Raw genomic sequence first — 23,484 nt, 5'->3', positions numbered from 1 at the left:
CAATCTCAATTAACGTCAAACATAATTCAGTTGACCATATCTTTTAATCCGTTCATCGAAATCACGCGATTTCTAAATGAAAAGTTAATAATTTTTCGTCAGCTTTCCAAAAACATGCATATCATATACTTTATATCAGTAGCATATGTATCAAATTCGTGATTCATCATAAACTATCTAACGACGAAATTTAGCATACAAGCATGTATAAGCATATATACTCGAGCACTAGACATGGATACACTATTAATATATAAAAGATAAGATATGAATGCTCACGTATCAATATTGTGATTCAATATTGTAGGAAAGTACGTAGACGCAACGGAGATGATAAACAATAGGTTTGACTTGCGAACAATACCCATGAACATTACCCATAACCTCCATAGCTATAACCCATAGTTTCCTTAGCTCTATCCCGCTCGAAAAACCCGTTTTGAAATAATACGCTCATGACCTCGTCGTAGTATTTTATGTATAATACTAATAATAATGGTAACGATGTCTGATAATACTAATACTAATAATAATATATTTGGATTAATAATAATAATTAATATAAATAATAAATAAAATAAATACAGAGCAATATATAAATATGTGTGTTTAAATGTTTGCGGTGCAAAATATATGTGTATCTGTTTAAGTGCATCGCATCGAATATGTATATATATAGGTTAATAATAATAATTTAAATAATATAATATAATAATATAATAATATAATAAATATAAAACATGTTAAAATAGTGAAAAACAGTGAAGAATAGTGAAGCCGCCTCAAAATATGTCGACAAATATAACATTACGCGTTTCGCGTAAAGATTACAAATTCTGCGTAATCTTTTAAAACATTACGCGTTTCGCGTAGATGGGTGCGCGATCCGCGTATGATATCTTCATGAAAGTTATAGATTTTTGAGTTACGGACGTCTGGACACCGGAATCACCCTTTTTCGAGTCATTATGATTTAGTTATGATTTTTCTCGTGCAAGTGCGCAGGTTTAGTGATTTCTATCATTTTAACTTGTAATCTTGAGATGAAATGTTGTAGTCTTTTAGTGCTCATTAGAAACCTTTATTTTATCTTTATTTTTATTTTCATATCATTGAAAATCCATAAAAACATTTTATAATCAAATTCTATTATATCAAAAAATGTTTTCGTACGTTTGAAACTAAATCAAATAATATTATAAGGTTTAGTTTTCCAAAAGTACTTATATTCAAAATCATTTTATTAAAAGGTTTAAATAATAGAAATTGTTATATCATAAAACATTTTCATTTAATAAAGTAAAATCATATAATATATAAGTCATAATGGTTTTCAGTTTTACTTACAGTTTATTCGTGAATCGTAGGGTTAAGTCCAATAGACAGTTAAACGTATGAAATCGTTTTAAATCAACATATCCATTTGATTATCTTGTCGACATCCATTTACATTTCATGTTCTTACAATTAATTTTATGAAAGTTAAATAATTAACTTATCAAGAGTCACGAGGAAGTTATTGTAAAGCATGCATTGAAAATTTAACAGAAATCTCCACTAATTTTTGTCTAGTTCTCTTTATTTGACACTTTGTTCTCACTTGTAGATCACTTTACCATTTTTAGAATATTGTTAAAAAGAACAGATTTCTTAAATCACAGTGGACCTCTCAACAGAGACTCGTAATCATACAATGTATCTGATAAATCAATCATTTGATATTATCTTTTACTTCTGTCGATAATTATATTGAAATAATTACGTTCATGTAAAGTATATTTCATCTAATACTTTGTTAACGTTCTCAAGTCATATAATAGACTTCATAACTTATTTTCATATCAATCAAACCGTTTAATGTTTTATAATATTTCTCAATTTAATATTCACACATATGTATATATATTCATATATATCTATTTACACATAATTGTTCTTGAATCATCGAGAGCAGTCGAAGGGTAAATGAATACATAAACACAGTTCAAAGTTTTTGAGATTTTAACATTACAGACTTTGCTTATCGTGTCGAAAACATATAAAGATTAAGTTTAAATTTAGTCAGAAATTTTCGGGTTGTCACAGTACCTACCCGTTAAAGAAATTTTGTCCCGAAATTTGATTGGGATGGTCATGGCTGACAATAAGTATGTTTTCATGACGCATACGAGCTGATAATTAGAGTTTTATCATCAGCGAGTAATTCAGATAAAACAAATCAATTACGCGAAGAGTACAAGTGAAGTTATCACAAAAGAGTGAAATGAGTAAGTGTAGATTCGTCATATCTTTTGACGTAGATAGGATTGATTTCCGGAGTTCAAGAGATTTGGAGAAAATCTTCGTAATAAGATTTGATTCTTCGGTAATTAAGGAAATTATGATCCTCTTCGATTTAATGAGATGATCTGTCTCGATTTTCCTGTCTGATATTATACTATAAATCTACCCCCTTCGTTTCCTTTTTTTCACACCTCCCATCTTCTATTCTTTCTCTCTCAATTCATATTTCTAAAACATTCGTCATTATGCTCCATCCGATTCTAATTCTTGATATACTCCTAACCTTCATATCTGTCATTCTTCTTTTTCATTTGCCACCAGAGGAAGTTATTTTCCTTTACTATTACCTTGGGGTTATAATGTTTTTAATTCTTCCGTGTCTTTACGTTGCAATACGTATTGATATACACGGTTTGTAATTTATGTGTTGTTGTCAGGCTTTATATTTTCTCTTATATTTCGATGTTTCTGCTTCTGTCTTTCTATAATCCTTGACATCTACAGTTAATGCTCTCACCTATTTACTGCAATTTATACTCCCATTTCTATTTCGGAGCTTCATGCTTTTGTTTTCTTCTTCTTCCCGACTTCAAGTCAAGCGAATAATGGTCCAGAATTCGTAGGTATGGAGTTTCGAATGATCTTAATATACAAAGCAGAAAGGAAAGGTAATAGCACGATTTAATTTGTCAAATTACCAGAATATCTGGAAAAGACCGAATCATCAAGAAAAATATTTTCTTGATATGTTTAGAGTTTAAATAGAATGAAAGAGTTATGTAACATGGTTCATGATGAGGGCATGATCTGTGGACCTTTATCACGTTCTATTAGAAACTCAGCATGACTTACTGTAATATAATCACATTGATCAGGTGTCATTATATTATTCTACCTCATGCTTCAGTTCCCAACACTACTTCAAAAATATCCATAATTTAAACTCGAAGGTTTACCGAATATAGAAACTAAACAGTTTTCTTTATGATGTAATACCGATAACGAGAGAAGATAAATGATTTCAGATAAGAATAGTTACGAAAATATCTTCAGAAATATCGAGGATATTTATAATGAACGATACGATGATATCTTAGAATTTCTAATATCGAAAGATGATAAAGAAGATTTATCCGTAAAGGTTTAGAGTCAGGAGCAAGGTATTCGTTAATGACTTCAGCAGATACTGAATTATTTGGATTCTTTGAAGGCAGTTTTAGTCTTTTTGATTTGTCTACAGCCTCCTTCATGGTTTGCTCAATCCGTTTTCCAGTTCCAAACCTTCTCTTTTTCTGAGCTTTGCCAACACACTATTCTTTATCATCAAACTTTTGGCTGTTAAGGTCGTTTACAGTTTTTGCTGCTTCATTAGCATTCAAAGTTATCATAGCCGAATCATCGGTTATCAATCTGAGGTGTTTTCAAAAGTTTGAAGGGTTTGCATGAAGATTGTAATTGTCAAGATACATGTGATGTTCTAGAATTTTGAATGATACAAATATTTTTCTGGGTTTTATGAATAGAAATGATGTTCTAGCACGGTTTTGAAGTCAAAGTATACCTTTGAAAGATGTAAGAATCTAAGAGTGATGTTTTCTGTTAAATCTTAACTTGGATTCTGATTTGTCAAAATCAGAATATGTAATCAAATTTGGGTGAGAATGGTTGTTTTGATTTCTATGAAAGAATGTATCTCGTTATGAAAGTAGTGAGTATAGTTGATGATTTGTTGAATCAGAATCGAAGAATGTAACATATTAATTGTGAATTTATATATCTCTCGGGTATTACCTACCAGTTAAAAATATTCTCACCATTAATAGTTTGTACAAAAGAATTACAATTTTTATGAAAATATACCTACATATATATTTTCCTTAGATGTAATCATGGATTTGATGAGTTAACATAATATTAATCTCATCTGGTTTTTGATTAGGACTAGAATATATAATCTCTAAAGCTTTAGATATTACATAGTTGTCGTAGAATATTTTTCCAATGAAGTTATGAATCAATACTTCATCGGTTATTGTTGTTGGTACCCCTTGATATCTATGGTGCGTATGATGTTGATGCTCGTGGAACATCTTGTGATGTTGAATCATGGGATGTGGATATTGTTGATGGTGGTAATGGTACTGTTGTTGTTGATGATGGTGGTACTGTTGATGTCGGTGATGCTGCTGGTGCTTGTAACCTTTGCACTATATTCTCTAAAGTCACTACTCGAGCGCGATGCTCGTTGAATTCTTCTATTACACTGGGGTGATTGTTGGTTCGGACGAGCGGATGAATAAGATCTAGAATTTGAGATAATATATAATCATGACGAGATACTCTGGAAATGAGAGAGAAAATGGTATTACGAACAGGTTTGCCGGTAAGTGCTTCAGGTTCTTCGCCAAGAGGTGAATGTGGTGGATGGAAGGGATCACCTTCTTCTTGTCTCCAATGACTAAGTAGGCTACGAACCCATCTCCAATTCATCCAGAATAGGTGATGGCTGATTGGTTGATCCATTCCGGTTACACTGTCTTCGGAGTTTAGGTGAATATCCATATCGGAATAGCTGTCGGAGTTTAAGGAATTTGAACTAGATATGGAATCCATCTTGTATAATTAAAGAGATGATTTTTGATATGAAATAGATTATAGAATTTAGATTGGTACTCTTCAATACATAATTTACATATGTATATATAATACCAAAATTCCATAAATCACGGAGGAATTTTCGAAAGATGTCAGGAAAAGTTTATAGTAACAGATATGCTAAGATATGAATTTTGTCGATACACTATCTATGCAGTAAATGCAGTAAGACGTGTCTAGACTTAAGAATGATAAGCAAATAATTTCTGACAAGAAATGATAAGCAAAACTTGGTAAAAACGCATACGGTCATAGTCCAGACTCACTAATGCATCCTAACAATTACCAGTTAAACACACTAATGCAAATTCTGGTTCCCTATAACCTCAAGCTCTGATACCAACTGTGACGATCGCTCCAAATCTATATGGACGAATACGTCATTCATTGATTTCATTGCGAGGTATTTGACCTCTATATGATACGTTTTATAAACATTGCATTCTTTTGAAAAGGTATACCATAAATGAATATTTAAATCCAAGGTTTTCGACATCTGATGATTTATACATATAGACAATCACCGTAAATAATGGTTTACAATAATACTTCTATTGACAACGCAGTCAAAATAAGATACATGGTGATGGTTTTGTGAATGCAACGTTTTCTCAATAAAGCATGTATGACTCCATGCACATAGCTTGTATAACATATAAGCAAACAGCGGAAGACTTCTAGGAACCTGAGAATAAACATGCTTGAAAGTGTCAACACAAAGGTTGGTGAGTTCATAGTTTTAATGTTTCGCATAATCTGTATATAAAGGCGGATCACAAGATTTCAGTTGTTTCATCCAGAAACGTTTATCTAAATATTCTATGAAATTGAGCACCCTGGTAACTAAACTTTAACGTTATAGTAAGTACCCCTGTTTTAACATACATGCAACCAACATGTACAATACACGCAATCCAACGTGTACTAAACTCAAATAGCATACGTCTGTTTTATAGTTCAGGCTGGGGTTTCTATACCTGGAATAAACGGGGATGTCAAGCCCTATGGATCCATATACAACTATCCGCACCCACCAGTTCTTATAACCGACAGCTACTAGTTACCAAAGCTAAGGGATTTTCGGTTCAAACTCAGTGTAGATTTAAGTATGTACTTGTATCCATTGCGTTTAAAATAAAGTGCATGTATTCTCAGCCCAAAAATATAGATTGCAAAAGCAATTAAAAAGGGAGCATATGAAACTCACCTTAGCAGCACATAAGGTCATTCATCGAAATGTGATCGAAACTCGGAATGCAAAATAACCATAGATCTCAACCTAGAGAACATATGTTGGTCAATACATGTCTAACAAGCTAGGTCGGGTCATAGTGTATCACAATCCTAATGCTCGAGACCGACATGCAAAAGTTAACAAAAGTCATCTCAACAGTCAATCTGACCCAATACGATCTTTAAATCTATACATGTTTATTATCATAGTATAAGTCTTGATAATTGAACGAATTTATAGTTTATCAAACTCAAAATATTATTTATTTCAGAAGCTATATTATATTTGAATTATTATGGCAATCGAAAATATTTTATTATTTCACATAGCTTTCCAATACTTGTAAAATCAGATTATAGTGTTTATAAAGCTTTAAAACATGATAAGACAGTCAACTTTGAAAATTGTTCGACAAAACGAGACGTGAATTATATAGAAACTCATTTACTCGATTAGTAATATTTAAAAATCCAATTTATCAATCTCATAGAAAAGTTTTGTAAATATTAATTTACAGTTTCAAACACAATCTCAATTAACGTCAAACATAATTCAGTTGACCATATCTTTTATCCGTTCATCGAAATCACGCGATTTCTAAATGAAAAGTTAATAATTTTTCGTCAGCTTTCCAAAAACATGCATATCATATACTTTATATCAGTAGCATATGTATCAAATTCGTGATTCATCATAAACTATCTAACGATGAAATTTAGCATACAAGCATGTATAAACATATATATTCGAGCACTAGAGATGGATACACTATTAATATATAAAAGATAAGATATGAATGCTCACGTATCAATATTGTGATGCAATATTGTAGGAAAGTACGTAGACGCAACGGAGATGATAAATAATAGGTTTGACTTGCGAACAATACCCATGAACATTACCCATAACCTCGATAGCTATAACCCATAGTTTCCTTAGCTCTATCCCGCTCGAAAAACCCGTTTTGAAATAATAATACGCTCATGACCTCGTCGTAGTATTTTATGTATAATACTAATAATAATAGTAACGATATCTGATAATACTAATACTAATAATAATATATTTGGATTAATAATAATAATTAATATAAATAATAAATAAAATAAATACAGAGCAATATATAAATATGTGTGTTTAAGTGTTTGCGGTGCAAAATATATGTGTATTTGTTTAAGTGCATCGCATCGAATATGTATATATATAGGTTAATAATAATAATTTAAATAATATAATATAATAATATAATAAATATAAAACGTGTTAAAATAGTGAAAAACAGTGAAGAATAGTGAAGCCGCCTCAAAATATGTCGACAAATATAACATTACGCGTTTCGCGTAAAGATTACAAATTCTGCATAATCTTTTGAAACATTACGCGTTTTGCGTAGATGGGTACGCGATCCGCGTATGATATCTTCACGAAAGTTGTAGATTTTTGAGTTACGAACGTCTGGACACTGGAATCACCCTTTTTCGAGTCATTATTATTTAGTTATGATTTTTCTCGTGCAAGTGCGCAGGTTTAGTGATTTCCATCATTTTAACTTATAATCTTGAGATGAAATGTTGTAGTCTTTTATTGCTCATTAGAAACCTTTATTTTATCTTTATTTTTATTTTCATATCATTGAAAATCCATAAAAACATTTTATAATCAAATTCTATTATATCGAAAAATGTTTTCGTACGTTTGAAACTAAATCAAATAATATTATAAGGTTTAGTTTTCCAAAAGTACTTATATTCAAAATCATTTTATTAAAAGGTTTAAATAATAGAAATTGTTATATCATAAAATATTTTCATTTAATAAAGTAAAATCATATAATATATAAGTCATAATGGTTTCCAGTTTCTAATTACAGTTTATTCGTGAATCGTAGGGTTAAGTCCAATAGACAATTAAACGTATGAAATCATTTTAAATCAACATATCCATTTGATTATCTTGTGGACATCCATTTACATTTCATGTTCTTACAATTAATTTTATGAAAGTTAAATAATTAACTTATCAAGAGTCACGGGGAAGTTATTGTAAAGCATGCATTGAAAATTTAACAGAAATCTCCACTAATTTTTGTCTAGTTCTCTTTATTTGACACTTTGTTCTCACTTGTAGATCACTTTACCATTTTCAGAATATTGTTAAAAAGAACAGATTTCTTAAATCACAGTGGACCTCTCAACAGAGACTCGTAATCATACAATGTATCTGATAAATCAATCATTTGATATTATCTTTTACTTCTGTCGATAATTATATTGAAATAATTACGTTCATGTAAAGTATATTTCATCTAATACTTTGTTAACGTTCTCAAGTCATATAATAGACTTCATAACTTATTTTCATATCAATCAAACCGTTTAATGTTTTATAATATTTCTCAATTTAATATTCACACATATGTATATATATTCATATATATCTATTTACACATAATTGTTCGTGAATCATCGAGAGCAGTCGAAGGGTAAATGAATACATAAACACAGTTCAAAGTTTTTGAGATTTTAACATTACAGACTTTGCTTATCGTGTCGAAAACATATAAAGATTAAGTTTAAATTTAGTCGGAAATTTCCGGGTTGTCACACCGAATATCACCCCTTTTAGCTTGGTAACCTAAGAATTAGGTAGACGAGAGGTTCTGTTCCTAATTGACGTGAATCCTAAAGATAGATCTATTAGGCCTAACAACCCCCATTCAGGTTATGGATGGCTTTAGTACTTCAATTTTTATACATACGAGAGGTTCTGTATATACAGACGAGAGGTTCTGTATGTTTGGGGATATTCTAGATGCATTTTGTTAATGTCGGTTACCAGGTGTTCAATTCATATGAATGATGTTATCTTTATGCAGACGAGAGGTTCTGCTTATAAATATGAAATCTTGTGGTCTATTAAAATTATGGAAATGATCGATTATGATAAACTAATGAACTCACCAACCTATTGGTTGACACTTTAAAGCATGTTTATTCTCAGGATTGAAAGAAATCTTCCACTGTGCATTTTCTCAATTTAAAGATATTACTTGGAGTCATTCATGGCATATTTCAAAAGACATTGCATTCAAGTCGTTGAGTTTAGTAAAGATTATGATTAAGTAAATGACATATTAGATCATTTATAGTTAGATGTTATGAAATGGTATGCATGCCTGTCAACTTTCGATGTAATGAAAGTTTGTCTTTTAAAATGAATGCAATGTTTGTAAAATGTATCATATAGAGGTCAAATACCTCGCAATGTAATCATATGTTATTGTATTCGTTCTTATGGATTAGGATGGGTCTTTACATTGAATCTTCACCATTTTTGGGTTGTGTCTTCCTGAAATCAGTGCCAAGGTTTTTAACCGTTGAATTCATCTAAAAAGGTCTGTAGGTCGAGTTCTTACTGCTGGAGCAGAGGGCAATTTTTTTGGGTGAAGTTCTTCCTTTTTGTCTTTAATTATTTCATATACTTGTTGATTGTTCTTATTCAAGAGTATGATGATGTTGTATGCCTCTAGTTGATCTAGAGAAGGATTATTGTATTGCTCTCTTGTTGGTGATAGTGGAATTTAAGTGGACTACGGGTCCCGTGGTTTTTACTCTCTATTTTGAGAGGTTTTCCACGTAAAAAGCTCGTGTCTTTGTGTTTGCTCATTTATCCTTTAATTTGTTGATTTAGGGCTGATTTGGATTGCATTTGGTATAATTTATTTGTTAGCATCCTCACGGTTTCATACGGGTCAGGAAAGTGTTTGTCTAACGGGGTTTATTTCCGCTTTGTCAAATTGCCCGTTGTGACTTATTTTCCCATCAAATTGGTATCAAGAGCTAGGTTATTTGATTTGACTTGGGTGAAAGATGGAAGCTAATACAAGTAAAATGATTAGTTTAAATGGTTCAAATTATCATGTTTGGAATGGTAAAATGGAGGATCTTCTTTATGTGAAAGATTATTATTTACCTGTTTTTACTGAGAGTATGCCTGAGGGTAAGTCTGAAGCTCAATGGAAAATTTTTCATAGGCAGGTATGTGGGTATATTCGGCAGTGGGTTGATGATAATGTTGTGAACCATATTAGCGGGGAGAATGATGCTAAAGCCTTATGGAAAAAGCTTGAACAGTTATATGAATGAAAGACTGGGAATAACAAGTTGTTCTTAATTAAGCAGATGATGGCTTTGAAGTATCATGATGGGACTCCTATTACAGATCACTTAAATGCATTTTAGGGTATTATAAATCAGCTGGTAGGAATGGGTATCAAGTTTGAGGATGAGGTTTAAGGCTTTTGGTTACTTGGTACATTACCGGACTCTTGGGAGACTTTTAGGACATCATTGTCCAACTCTGCACCTAATGGTACTATCACCATGGAATTGGCTAAGGGTAGTCTGTTGAATGAAGAGATGAGAAGAAACTCACAAGGTTCCTCTTCACAGTCAGATATCTTGGTTACAGAAACGCGGGGGAGAAGTTATAGTAGAGGTCAGGGTAAAAGAGGAAATCATCGTAGCAGCTCAAGCAAAGGTAAATTTGCTAATGTTGAGTGTTATAATTGTCATGAAAAAGGGCACACAAAGTGGTATTGTCTAAAGTCCAAGCACGAGAAGAAAAATACAAATTATAAGAATAAACAAAAGAAAAGTGATGGTGGTGATGATAAGGTTGAAGTTAATGCTATCACGGATGAGTTCTTTGTTTGTATTGATTATGATATGATCAATCTTACTCATGATGACACGAGTTGGATTGTTGATAGTGGTGCTACATGTCATGTTACAACATGTAGAGTCCACTACTCATCTTACACTCCGGGTGACTATGGATTTGCTAGGATGGGTAATGCCGGGTTATCAAAAATCGTTGGTATTGGAGATGTTTGTTTGAAATTTGACACGGGGATGGAGTTGGTTTTGCATAATGTAAAACATGTTCCAGATATGAGACTTAATGTCATTTCAACACGCATTCTTGATGATGATGGTTATCATAGCGGTTTTGGTAATGGTATTTGGAAACTAACTCTTGGTTCTATGATAGTAGGAAGAAGCAAGAAAGACTCAAAATTATACATTACGCGTTTGAAGATTCTCCAGAACATTGTTAACGTTGTGGACAATGTTGACTCTACTAATTTGTGGCATAAAATTCTTGGCCACATGAGTGAAAAAGGGATGTCTATCTTGTTTAAGAAGAATGTGTTATCGGGTGTTAGTGATATTAATTTGAGTAAGTGCTCTCACTGTTTGGCGGGGAAACAGACCAGAGTTGTGTTTAAGAGTCATTCTCCTTTTTGAATGGAGAACGTACTTGACCTAGTACATTCAGATGTTTGTGGGCCTATGAAGATTAGGACACTTGGTGGATGCTCCTACTTTGTTACATTCATTGATGATCATTCCAGGAAGGTGTGAGTTTACACCTTAAAGTCAAAGGATCAAGTATTTGATAAGTTTAAGGAATTTCATGCCCTAATTGAAAGGCAAACGGGGAAGAAGCTCAAGTGTATTAGGACTGATAATGGTGGCGAATACATTGTGTCACGACCCTACTTTTTCCGTTATCTTTTATCGTTAATTATTTAACGACTGTTAACTGTTAATTGTGCTACGTCATTTCTATGACCTATATTATTATATTAATAATAATATATTAATTATTAAGTGTTATGTGAATAATTGTATTCATATTTTAATTTATACGTTTCTACGTGTCGCGGATTTCTATCCGACGAATCTTTTCGGTTTTTAAACCAACGGTCGCGTTTTTGGGATATTTAAATCCTAATTATTTTAAATATGATATTTTAAGATCATATAATTATATAGGGTATTTATATTTATTTTTCGTCGCGCGTTTGTTATCTCTCCGAATTTTTAATCGCGTAAGCGTGTTTTCGCGTTTTGGGATTCGTTCGGGCTTTCGGGCCATCAGGAAATAACCATTTAGCAAAATTGGGCCATGGGGTCCACCCCATGACCCCACCTTCGGCTGAGACTCCAAGGGGGGAGGGAGTAATACTCCCATTTTCTCATTATTTTTCCTCATTTAATTTTTACATCCTAATTTTATCTAAACCTAATTTTTTGTGCTCTCTCCTCTTCTTCTTCTTTTTGGTCGACGACCACCACACCCATCATCATCATCATCATCTTGCATCAAATCAAGGTTTGGATCATCCATTGTTATACACCAACGCGTTCCTCGTTCCGTTCTCTACGCGATTATACTTCTCGTTTCTTGATTAGGGTATAAACCCTAACCCTAGAACTTTTGATTTTTCATTATATTTCTGTATTTTGATTATATATTAATAGTATGATGATTACTTGTTGTTGTAATGGTGTTTGTATGCATAGAATTACTCGTAAACATATGTTTTCAGTTTGATATAATTGGGACAGCAGATTTTTCGTGTGTTTCTGCTATTTTAACTGATATAAAAGTTAAAATAAAGTATCTAGATGAGTTCTTCTCATCAAGACATTAATTTTAGACTTCGGATTCATGTCGTTTCGATTCCCGGAGCCCTAGATATGATCAAAATGGTATTTTGTTAAGATTGAAATGTGATTTTGGTATGAACCAGGTTTGGTCCGACTTTGTGACCATATTTGGTGACTTTAGGGTTTGTTATTGTGTTAGGACTGATGGTGGGGCGAACTTTCATGTTCGGGTCATCTCAATCCGAGCCACGAATCACCCGTTACGTCTAAAACAAGTTTTTGATTGAATTGAAGTTCCAAGTAGTGTAATGGCTGTACATCATGACTTGTGGACTGTTCTTGGGGTGTTCTTGAGTGTATCAAAGTTTCGGGTGGTTTGCTTAGGCGGAGATATATGTAAGGCTCGCCGAAAACCGACACCCGGGGCTCAGGATACGACCCGATGAACTTTTGATTTAAAACTTATGACTAATTATTAAACTTATGATATAAATAATGGATTTCATTATCATTTAATTACTTATGATAAAAAAGTAATTATTATTATTTAAGACTTATGATATATATTTATTATATCATTTAATTAATACTTATGATTTAATTAACATTTTAATTAAACTTATGATTAATAATACTTCATTATTAATGGAAAAATACTTATGATAAGTATTAAACTTATATTATGAAATTATTATAATAAGACTTATAATAAGGATTAATTAATTATTATAAGGCTTAGTTATTATTTAATTATAATTTAATTATTAAATACTTATGATTTAATAATTGTAATTAGAAACTTATGATATGATTAATAATTCATTATTAATTAATAATACTTATGATATGATTTAAAATTTATTATTAATTAATAATACTTATATTATGACTAATATTTAATTAATTAATTAAATACTTATGTTATATTAATTATATCAATTAAATTTATATTAACTTTAATAATTCATTTTAATTTAATTAAACTTATGTTATGACATAATTAGACATATTTAACTTTAACAAACATTATAACTTACATTATTATTATAACTTACACTTTTAAAATTTACGTTGACCATGTTTGACCAAGGTTGACTTTTGAGTTGACTTTCGGTTGACTTTGACTTTCAGTCGACTTTTGTTGACTTTCTAATTAAGGAAACTTTCCTAACTTATAAACTTTCCTAAAATAGCAACTTTCTAAATTTGAAACTTTCCAAAAATAGAAACTTTCTAAAAATAGAAACTTTCTAAAAATAGAAACTTTCCAAAAATAGAAACTTTCCAAAAATAGAAACTTTCCAAAAATGAAAACCTGCTAAAAATAGAAACTTTCTAAAAATAGAAAGTGTGTGTCCGTAAGCTGTTCCAATCAAACCGATGCATATTGAGTATTGTTCTATGACTACTTACAACATGTACAATTGCTATCATACTAAGACTTGACCTAAGCTAGTTATTTATATCGACCTGCTTTATTTATAGGTCGGCGTTGTGATCATTCCTGATCACTGTACTACATCTGCTGTTCGCTTATTTGTGTTGGTTACTTCATTACTATTAAGGTGAGTTATAGTCCCGTTTTTACATACTTTTCAAAGTATATTTTTGGGATGTGATTACAAGCATTTTATTTCACGTTTAGACACAAGTGACAATTAAATTTAAATTATTCATTGTGAGTTGGACAAAAATATTCCCTAGTCTGGTAACTGTAATCATTGGTTTCTACCGGTGAACGCGAATCCTACGGATAGATCTATCGAGTTTGACAACCCTATTTCGAGCTAGTCGCGCTAGCAATTTATAATCGGAATGTTTAGTACTTCGTATTTTGTTGTAGATGCACTGTCCAGTGTATATTTTTATTGTGTTTGGCAAGGGTAAATAAAGGGTTAAGTGGTTACCAGGTGGCTCATTGATAATGGAATAATGTTTAATGTTTTCTAACAGTTTTAAATCTTGTGGTCTAAAGTTTATTTAAGTATTTAAACCTATAATTCACTCAACCTTTGTGTTGACAGTTTACTCGCATGTTTTCACAGGTACTTGAGTTTATGTGATGCTTCCGCTGTGTTTAGATGAGTCTGCATGCATTTGGGCAGATTTTAACGAAACCATTTATGAAACTTTGGCTTGCATTCTATTTTTGGATAATTTAAATTTGTGGGTTTGTTGACAATGTTTTGTGTCAACTTTGGATTATTAATATGTTGGGTTACTTTTAAACTACATATTTTGGTATGCTTTCCTTTTTGGGAAACTTTTGAAATAAAAGAATGCAATGCCGTTTGTTAAATTCATCTAAGTTCGATTAAGCTGTGGGACCAAGTGACGGAGCCGTTAAGTGTTTTGACGGGGCAATCACACATTGGGAGATTTGATGCTTATTGTAAGGAGAATGGTATTCGGCATCAAAAGACTCCTCCAAAGAAACCTCAGTTGAATGGCTTAGCAGAGAGGATGAATAGAACTTTGGTTGAAAGAGTCAGATGTTTGCTTTCACATGCAGGGTTACCTGGTTCTTTTTGGGGTGAGGCTTTAAATACGGCGGTTCATATTATTAATCTAACCTCATGTGTTCCTTTGCGTTTTGATGTTCCTAACAGGTTTGGAGTGGCAAAGATGTTTCTTACCGTCATTTATGAGTCTTTGGATGTAAGGCATTTGTTCACGTTCCCAAAGATGAGAGGTCAAAGCTTGATATGAAGACTAAGCCATGTATTTTCCTCGGCTACGGTGAAGATGATTTTGGGTACAGGTTGTATGATCCAGTTCAGAAGAAACTTGTACGAAGCCGAGATGTTGTATTTTCAGAAGATCAGATGTTGAAAGATGTTGAGAAGACAGAGACAGAGTCAGTTCATCAACATAGTGCTAATCTCGCTGATTTGGATCTGGTTACTCCACAACATGTTGATTCACATGTTGGAGATGATGTTCATGATAATGAACATGGTACTGATGATAATGATGCTCCGGAGCAGGTTGAGATTTCAGTACCAGATATTCCCCCATTTGTCCCACTCAGACGGTCTACCCGAGACCGTCATCCTTCTGTTAGATATTCTGCTGATGAGTATGTAATAGTCACAGATGGGGGAGAGCCAGAATGTTATGCAGAAGCTATGAAAGATGAGCATAAGAAGGAGTGGGTTGAAGCCATGCAAGATGAGATGAATTCCTTACAAGAGAACAATACTTATGAGCTTGTGAAGTTACCTAAAGGCAAGAGAGGTTTGAGAAACAAATGGATTTTCAAACGAAAGTCAGAAGAGCATACTTCTCAACCAATGTACAAAGCTAGGTTAGTTGTCAAAGGATTCAGCGAGAAAAAGAGTATTGATTTTGAGGAGATTTTTTCACCTGCTGTGAAGATGGGATCTATATGAGTGGTTCTTGGGTTAGCTGCGAGTCTTGATCTTGAGGTTGAACAAATGGATGTCAAGACTGCTTTCCTTCACGGTGATTTGGATAAGGAAATCTACATGGTGCAACCTGAAGGGTTTCAGGTTAAGGGTAAAGAAGATTATGTTTGTAGGCTATAGAAAAGTCTATATGGGTTGAAGCAAGCACCGAGACAGTGGTATAAGAAGTTTGAGTCGGTTATAAGAAAGCAAGGCTACCGAAAGACAACTTCAGATCATTGTGTTTTCTTTCGGAGGTTTGGTGATGATGACTTCATCATATTGTTGCTATACATTGATGATATGCTGATTGTTGGTAGAAATATTGAAAGAATTGCGAAGTTGAAGCAAGAATTGAGAAAGTTTTTTGCTATGAAAGACTTGAGGCCAGCAAAATAGATTCTTGGCATTCGGATTTCTAGAGATGGAGGTGCTAAGAAGTTACATATATCACAAGAGCAATACATTGAAAAGGTGCTTGGTAGATTCAACATGAAAAATGCTAAAGTGGTTAGTTCCCCTCTTACTACCAAATTTAAGCTAACCGATAGAGATTGCCCTTCTTCAAAGGAGGATATTGAGGAGATGGATAGAGTTCCATATGCTTCAGCGGTTGGTAGCTTGATGTATGCTATGGTGTGTACTAGGCCTGATATAGCTCATGCGGTAGGTGTTGTTAGTCAGTTTATGTCAAATCCGGGTAAGAAGTATTGGGAAGCTGTTAAATGGATTTTGAGATACTTAAGAGGTACTTCCAAGTTAGGTATCACGTTTGGAAATGGAGAGCCGGTGCTTGTTGGTTATACAGACTCAGATATGGCAGGAAACAAAGATAACATGAGGTCCACTTCTGGATATTTGATGACCTTCGCAGGGGGAGCGATTTCATGGCAATCAAGGTTGCAAAAGTGTGTTGCATTATCTATAACCGAGGCTGAGTATATGGCAGCTGTAGTGACCCAAAATTTTCCATGTTTATATATATATATTAAATGAAATTGTTATTTACATGATTAAGTGTTTCCAACATGTTAAGCAATCAAACTTGTTAAGACTTGATTAATTGAAATAGGTTTCATATAGACAATTGACCACCCAAGTTGACCGGCGATTCACGAACGTTAAAACTTGTAAAAACTATATGATGACATATATATGGATATATATATATATATAGTTAACATGATATTATGATAAGTAAACATATCATTAAGTATATTAACAATGAACTACATATGTAAAAACAAGACTACTAACTTAATGATTTTGAAACGAGACATATATGTAACGATTATCGTTGTAACGACATTTAATGTATATATATCATATTAAGATATATTAATACATCAAGATATCATGATAATGTAATAATTTAACATCTCATTTGATTTAATAAACAATGGGTTAACAACATTTAACAAGATCGTTAACCTAAAGGTTTCAAAACAACACTTACAGGTAACGACTAACGATGACTTAATGACTCAGTTAAGATGTATATACATGTAGTGTTTTAATATGTATTCATACACTTTTGAAAGACTTCAAGACACTTATCAAAATACTTCTACTTAACAAAAATGCTTACAATTACATCCTCATTCATTTTCATCAACAATTCTACTCGTATGCACCCGTATTCGTACTCGTATAATACACAGCTTTTAGATGTATGTACTATTGGTATATATACTCCAATGATCAGCTCTTATCAGCCCATGTAAGTCACCTAACACATGTGGGAACCATCATTTGGCAACTAGCATGAAATATCTCATAAAATTACAAAAATATGAGTAATCATTCATGACTTATTTACATGAAAACAAAATTACATATCCTTTATATCTAATCCATATACCAACGACCAAAAACACCTACAAACACTTTCATTCTTCAATTTTCTTCATCTAATTTATCTCTCTCAAGTTCTATCTTCAAGTTCTAAGTGTTCTTCATAAATTCTACAAGTTCTAGTTTCATAAAATCAAGAATACTTCCAAGTTTGCTACCTTACTTCCAATCTTGTAGAGTGATCATCCAACCTCAAGAAATCTTTCTTATTTACAGTAAGATATCTTTCTAATACAAGGTAATACTCATATTCAAACTTTGATTCAATTTCTTTAACTATAACAATCTTATTTCGAGTGGAAATCTTACTTGAACTTGTTTTCGTGTCATGATTCTGCTTCAAGAACTTTCAAGCCATCCAAGGATACTTTGAAGCTAGATCCATTTTTCTCATTTCCAGTAGCTTTATCCAGAAAACTTGAGGTAGTAATGATGTTCATAACATCATTCGATTCATACATATAAAGCTATCGTATTTGAAGGTTTAAACTTGTAATCACTAGAACATAGTTTAGTTAATTCTAAACTTGTTCGCAAACAAAAGTTAATCCTTCTAACTTGACTTTTAAAATCAACTAAACACATGTTCTATATCTATATGATATGCTAACGTAATGATTTAAAACCTGGAAACACGAAAAACACCGTAAAACTGGACATACGCCGTCGTAGTAACACCGCGGGCTGTTTTGGGTTTGATAATTAAAAACTATGATAAACTTTGATTTAAAAGTTGTTCTTCTGGGAAAATGATTTTCTTATAAACATGAAACTATATCCAAAAATCATGGTTAAACTCAAAGTGGAAGTATGTCTTTCAAAATGGTCATCAAGACGTCGTTCTTTCGACTGAAATGACTACCTCTTACAAAAATGACTTGTAACTTATATTTCCGACTATAAACCTATACTTTTTATGTTTAGATTCATAAAATAGAGTTCAATATGAAACCATAGCAATTTGATTCACTCAAAACGGATTTAAAATGAAGAAGTTATGGGTAAAACAAGATTGGATAATTTTTCTTGTTGTAGCAACGTGAAAATTGGTAACAACTCTATATTAATCATATCCTAGCTAACTTCTATTGTATTATACATGTATTCTAATATATTATGTAATCTTGGGATACCATAGACACGTATGCAAATGTTTTGACATATCATATCGACCCATGTGTATATATTATTTGGAACAACCATAGACACTCTATATGCAGTAATGTGGGAGTTAGCTATACAGGGTTGAGGTTGATTCCAAAAATATATATACTTTGAGTTGTGATCTAGCCTGAGACGTGTATACACTGGGTCGTGGATTGATTCAAGATAATATATATCAATTTTTTCTGTACATCTAACGTTGGACAACTAGTTGTAGGTTACTGACGAGGACAGCTGACTTAATAAACTTAAAACATCAAAATGTATTAAAAGTGTTGTAATTATATTTTGAATATACTTTGATATATATGTCCATATTTGTTATAGGTTCGTGAATCGACCAGTGGCCAAGTCTTACTTCCCGACGAAGTAAAAATCTGTGAAAGTGAGTTATAGTCCCACTTTTAAAATCTAATATTTTTGGGATGAGAATACATGCAGGTTTTATAAATGATTTACAAAATAGATACAAGTACGTGAAACTACATTCTATGGTTGAATTATCGAAATCGAATATGCCCCTTTTTATTAAGTCTGGTAATCTAAGAATTAGGGAACATACACCCTAATTGACGCGAATCCTAAAGATAGATCTATTGGGCCTAACAAACCCCATCCAAAGTACCGGATGCTTTAGTACTTTGAAATTTATATCATATCCGAAGGGTGTCCCGGAATGATGGGGATATTCTTATATATGCATCTTGTTAATGTCGGTTACCAGGTGTTCACCATATGAATGATTTTTATCTCTATGTATGGGATGTGTATTGAAATATGAAATCTTGTGGTCTATTGTTACGATTTGATATATATAGGTTAAACCTATAACTCACCAACATTTTTGTTGACGTTTAAAGCATGTTTATTCTCAGGTGAATATTAAGAGCTTCCGCTGTTGCATACTAAAATAAGGACAAGATTTGTAGTCCATGTTTGTATGATATTATGTAAAAACTGCATTCAAGAAACATATGTCGATGTAATATATTTCTATTGTAAACCATTATGTAATGGTCGTGTGTAAACAGTATATTTTAGATTATCATTATTTGATAATATACGTAATGCTTTTGAAACCTTTATTGATAAAATAAAGGTTATGGTTGTTTTAAAAATGAATGCAGTCTTTGAAAAACGTCTCATATAGAGGTCAAAACCTCGCAACGAAATCAATTAATATGGAACGTTTATAATCAATATGAACGGGACATTTCAGTTGGTATCCGAGCGTTGGTCTTAGAGAACCAGAAAATTTGCATTAGTGTGTCTTATCGAGTTTGTTAGAATGCATTAGTGAGTCTAGACTTCGACCGTGTTTTCTTTAAAAATGATTGCTTAACATTTTTGTTGGAAACTATATATTTTTAACATGTGAATATTATGTGATATATTAATCTCTTAACGTGTTTGATATTATGTGATAGATGTCTACCTCTAGAACAAGTCCCATTGACTCACCTAATAATAATAAAGAGTCAAATGTAAATTGGAAAGATTCGTGGACTGATTCACAAGTTCCCGAAAAGGAACCGGAAGAAGAGTCGGAACCGGAAGAAGAATCAGAACCGGAAGAAGAAATAGAACCAGTGGGGGAAATAATAAAACGGTTAAGTAGAAGAAAATCCTCAACCAACCGACCAAAGTTAATTATGGTCAATGGTGTTTCCGCCAAGGAAGCAAAGTATTGGGAGGATTACCAATTCTCCGATGAATCGGATTCCGACAAGGATTCCGATGATGTTATAGAAATTACCCCAACACAATTTAATAAGGCAAAAGAGAACAATAAGGGAAAGGGCATAAAAATAGAGAAATTTGATTCCAAACCCGATGAACTTGATATGTATCGTCAACACCCGTATTTCTTAAGTTGTGACAATAACCCGGGAACCTCTAAACCACCAGGTTTTTCTAAACCAATGTGGAAAACGACGGCTCGTATTAGGGGAACATCATATATCCCTAGAAACTTGGCAAAACGAACCAAAACCGAAGAAGAAGAAACGAGCGAGTCAGAATAAGATAGTTGTATTCGTGTGGTGTAATATATATAATATAGTGTGCTCATGCTTTATGATATATGTAAAAATTGCTTGTATTAATAAGTATTTTTTTATGAATCTAACTCTTGTCTATTTTATAGTATAAAAACACAAAATGGATAGACAACCCAATATTTTAAGAGACCTAACCGGAGACATGATTGATGAAATCTTGTCTAGAGTCGGTCAGAATTCCTCGGCACAACTATTTAAGGCGAGATCAGTTTGTAAGACATTCGAAGAACGTTCCAAGAATGCCTTGATTTATAAAAGGCTTTCATTCGAAAGATGGGGGATATCACATTGGGAAATCCATAAGTTACGATGTGTTTACTTTGACGCATATATTACAGGGAGCCCAAATGCTATTTTACGCAACGGGTTAAGAAATTATTTTGACTCAATATATCCGAATATAGGACTTCGTGATTTAGAAAAAGCGGCTAACATGCAACATAAAGAAGCATGTTATGCTTACGGGTTAGTAATGTTTGCTTCTCACCAAAGTGAGAACAAGAACATCGGGCTACAACTATTAAACAAAACATTCCCACAAGTGACGGAGTCGGTAATTGGGGTAAGAAATGAGGTTTTTAGGTTATTACGAGACTGTTAGTCATTACGTAACCTTCATTCTTTTGACGACATTACAACACATTGTCTTACTATCGGTCACAACGGTTATGTTCCACAAAATCAAGGATGGGAAGTGGTATTAGTAAAACCAGAATGCATGACTTGTTTCTGGACGTATGAGTTACGTGTCTTTATTGCCTTTGCTGAACGCCTTATTTATTAACTAGAATTATCTTCGAAGTTTATGTGCTATATTTCATGCTATATGTAAAAAAAAGCGGTATTGTAAGTTTGCAAGTTATTGTATAAAGGTTTGAATATGATATATTTTTTTTATGATTAGTTTTTCATATAGAATTCTAGTAGTTGAAATGGTATGTTAGCTACTAAGTATAAACTTAACGGGTAGGTACTACCCGAATTAAAGAGTATAAAACGCTAATATGAAGAAAGAGCTTTTATAAATAAGTTCATATTAAGCTACGAAATACTATTGACTACTCTTGATATTCTATATGATTAACTCGTTTCATTTAACTATTTTGAAGGAAATGGCACCGACTACTCGACACACCTTGAATATGAGCGAAGAGGAATTTCGTGCCTTTCTTGCTTCAAACATAGCCGCAGTACAGGCTGCGCTACATACCAACAATAACTCCGAATCTAGCAATGCAGCTAACAGCGCAAGAAATCGTGTAGGATGCACCTACAAAGAATTCACTGCCTGCAAACCTTTAGAATTTGATGGAACCGAAGGACCGATCGGATTGAAACGGTGGACCGAGAAGGTCGAATCGGTGTTTTCCATAAGTAAGTGTACTGAAAAGGACAAGTGAAGTACGCTACACATACCTTCATAGGTACTGCATTAACATGGTGGAATACCTATCTAGAGCAAGTGGGACAAGATGATGCTTACGCACTACCGTGGTCAGTATTCAAGCACTTGATGAACGAGAAGTACCGTCCCAGAACCGAGGTCAATAAGCTCAAGACAGAGCTTAGAGGGTTACGAACCCAAGGATTTGATATTACCACGTACGAAAGACGATTCACAGAATTGTGCCTATTGTGTTCGAGAGCGTTCGAAGATGAGGAAGAGAAGATCGACGTGTTTGTGAAAGGATTACCGGAAAGAATCCAAGAAGATATAAGTTCACACGAGCCTGCCTCCATACAACAGGCATGTAGAATGGCTCACAAACTAGTGAACCAGATTGAGGAAAGAATTAAAGAACAGGCGGCTGAAGAGGCCAATATGAAGCAAGTCAAAAGAAAGTGGGAGGAAAACGGTGATAAGAATCACCAATACAATAACAACAGCAATTACAACAATAATCGCAACAACTATCCCAACAATCGCAACATCAATCGCAACTACAACAAATGGCCCAACAACAACAACAACAACAACAACAACAACAGCAGCAACTATAACAATCATCCCAACAACAATAACAACTGCAACAACAACAACAACAACAACAACAACAACAACAACAACAACAACAACAATAATAATCAGAAGCAGCTATGCCAAAGGTGTGAAAAGTATCACTCGGGGTTCTGCAACAAGTGTAAAAGAAATGGTCATAGTGCGGCGATGTGTGAGGTCTACGGACCAGGGGTTAACAGAACGAAAGGAACAAATGGTGTCGGAACGAGTAATGGCGGAGCAAGTAGTGTTGGAGCAAGTTATGCCAATGTAGTTTGTTATAAATGTGGAAAACCGGGCCACATTATTAGAAATTGCCCGAAGCAGGAGAACACGAATGGACAAGGCCGTGGAAGAATTTTCAATATTA

Source organism: Rutidosis leptorrhynchoides, chromosome 4 (assembly GCF_046630445.1).
Source record: "Rutidosis leptorrhynchoides isolate AG116_Rl617_1_P2 chromosome 4, CSIRO_AGI_Rlap_v1, whole genome shotgun sequence".
NCBI lineage: Eukaryota > Viridiplantae > Streptophyta > Magnoliopsida > Asterales > Asteraceae > Rutidosis > Rutidosis leptorrhynchoides.
This window is presented reverse-complemented; position numbering follows the sequence as displayed.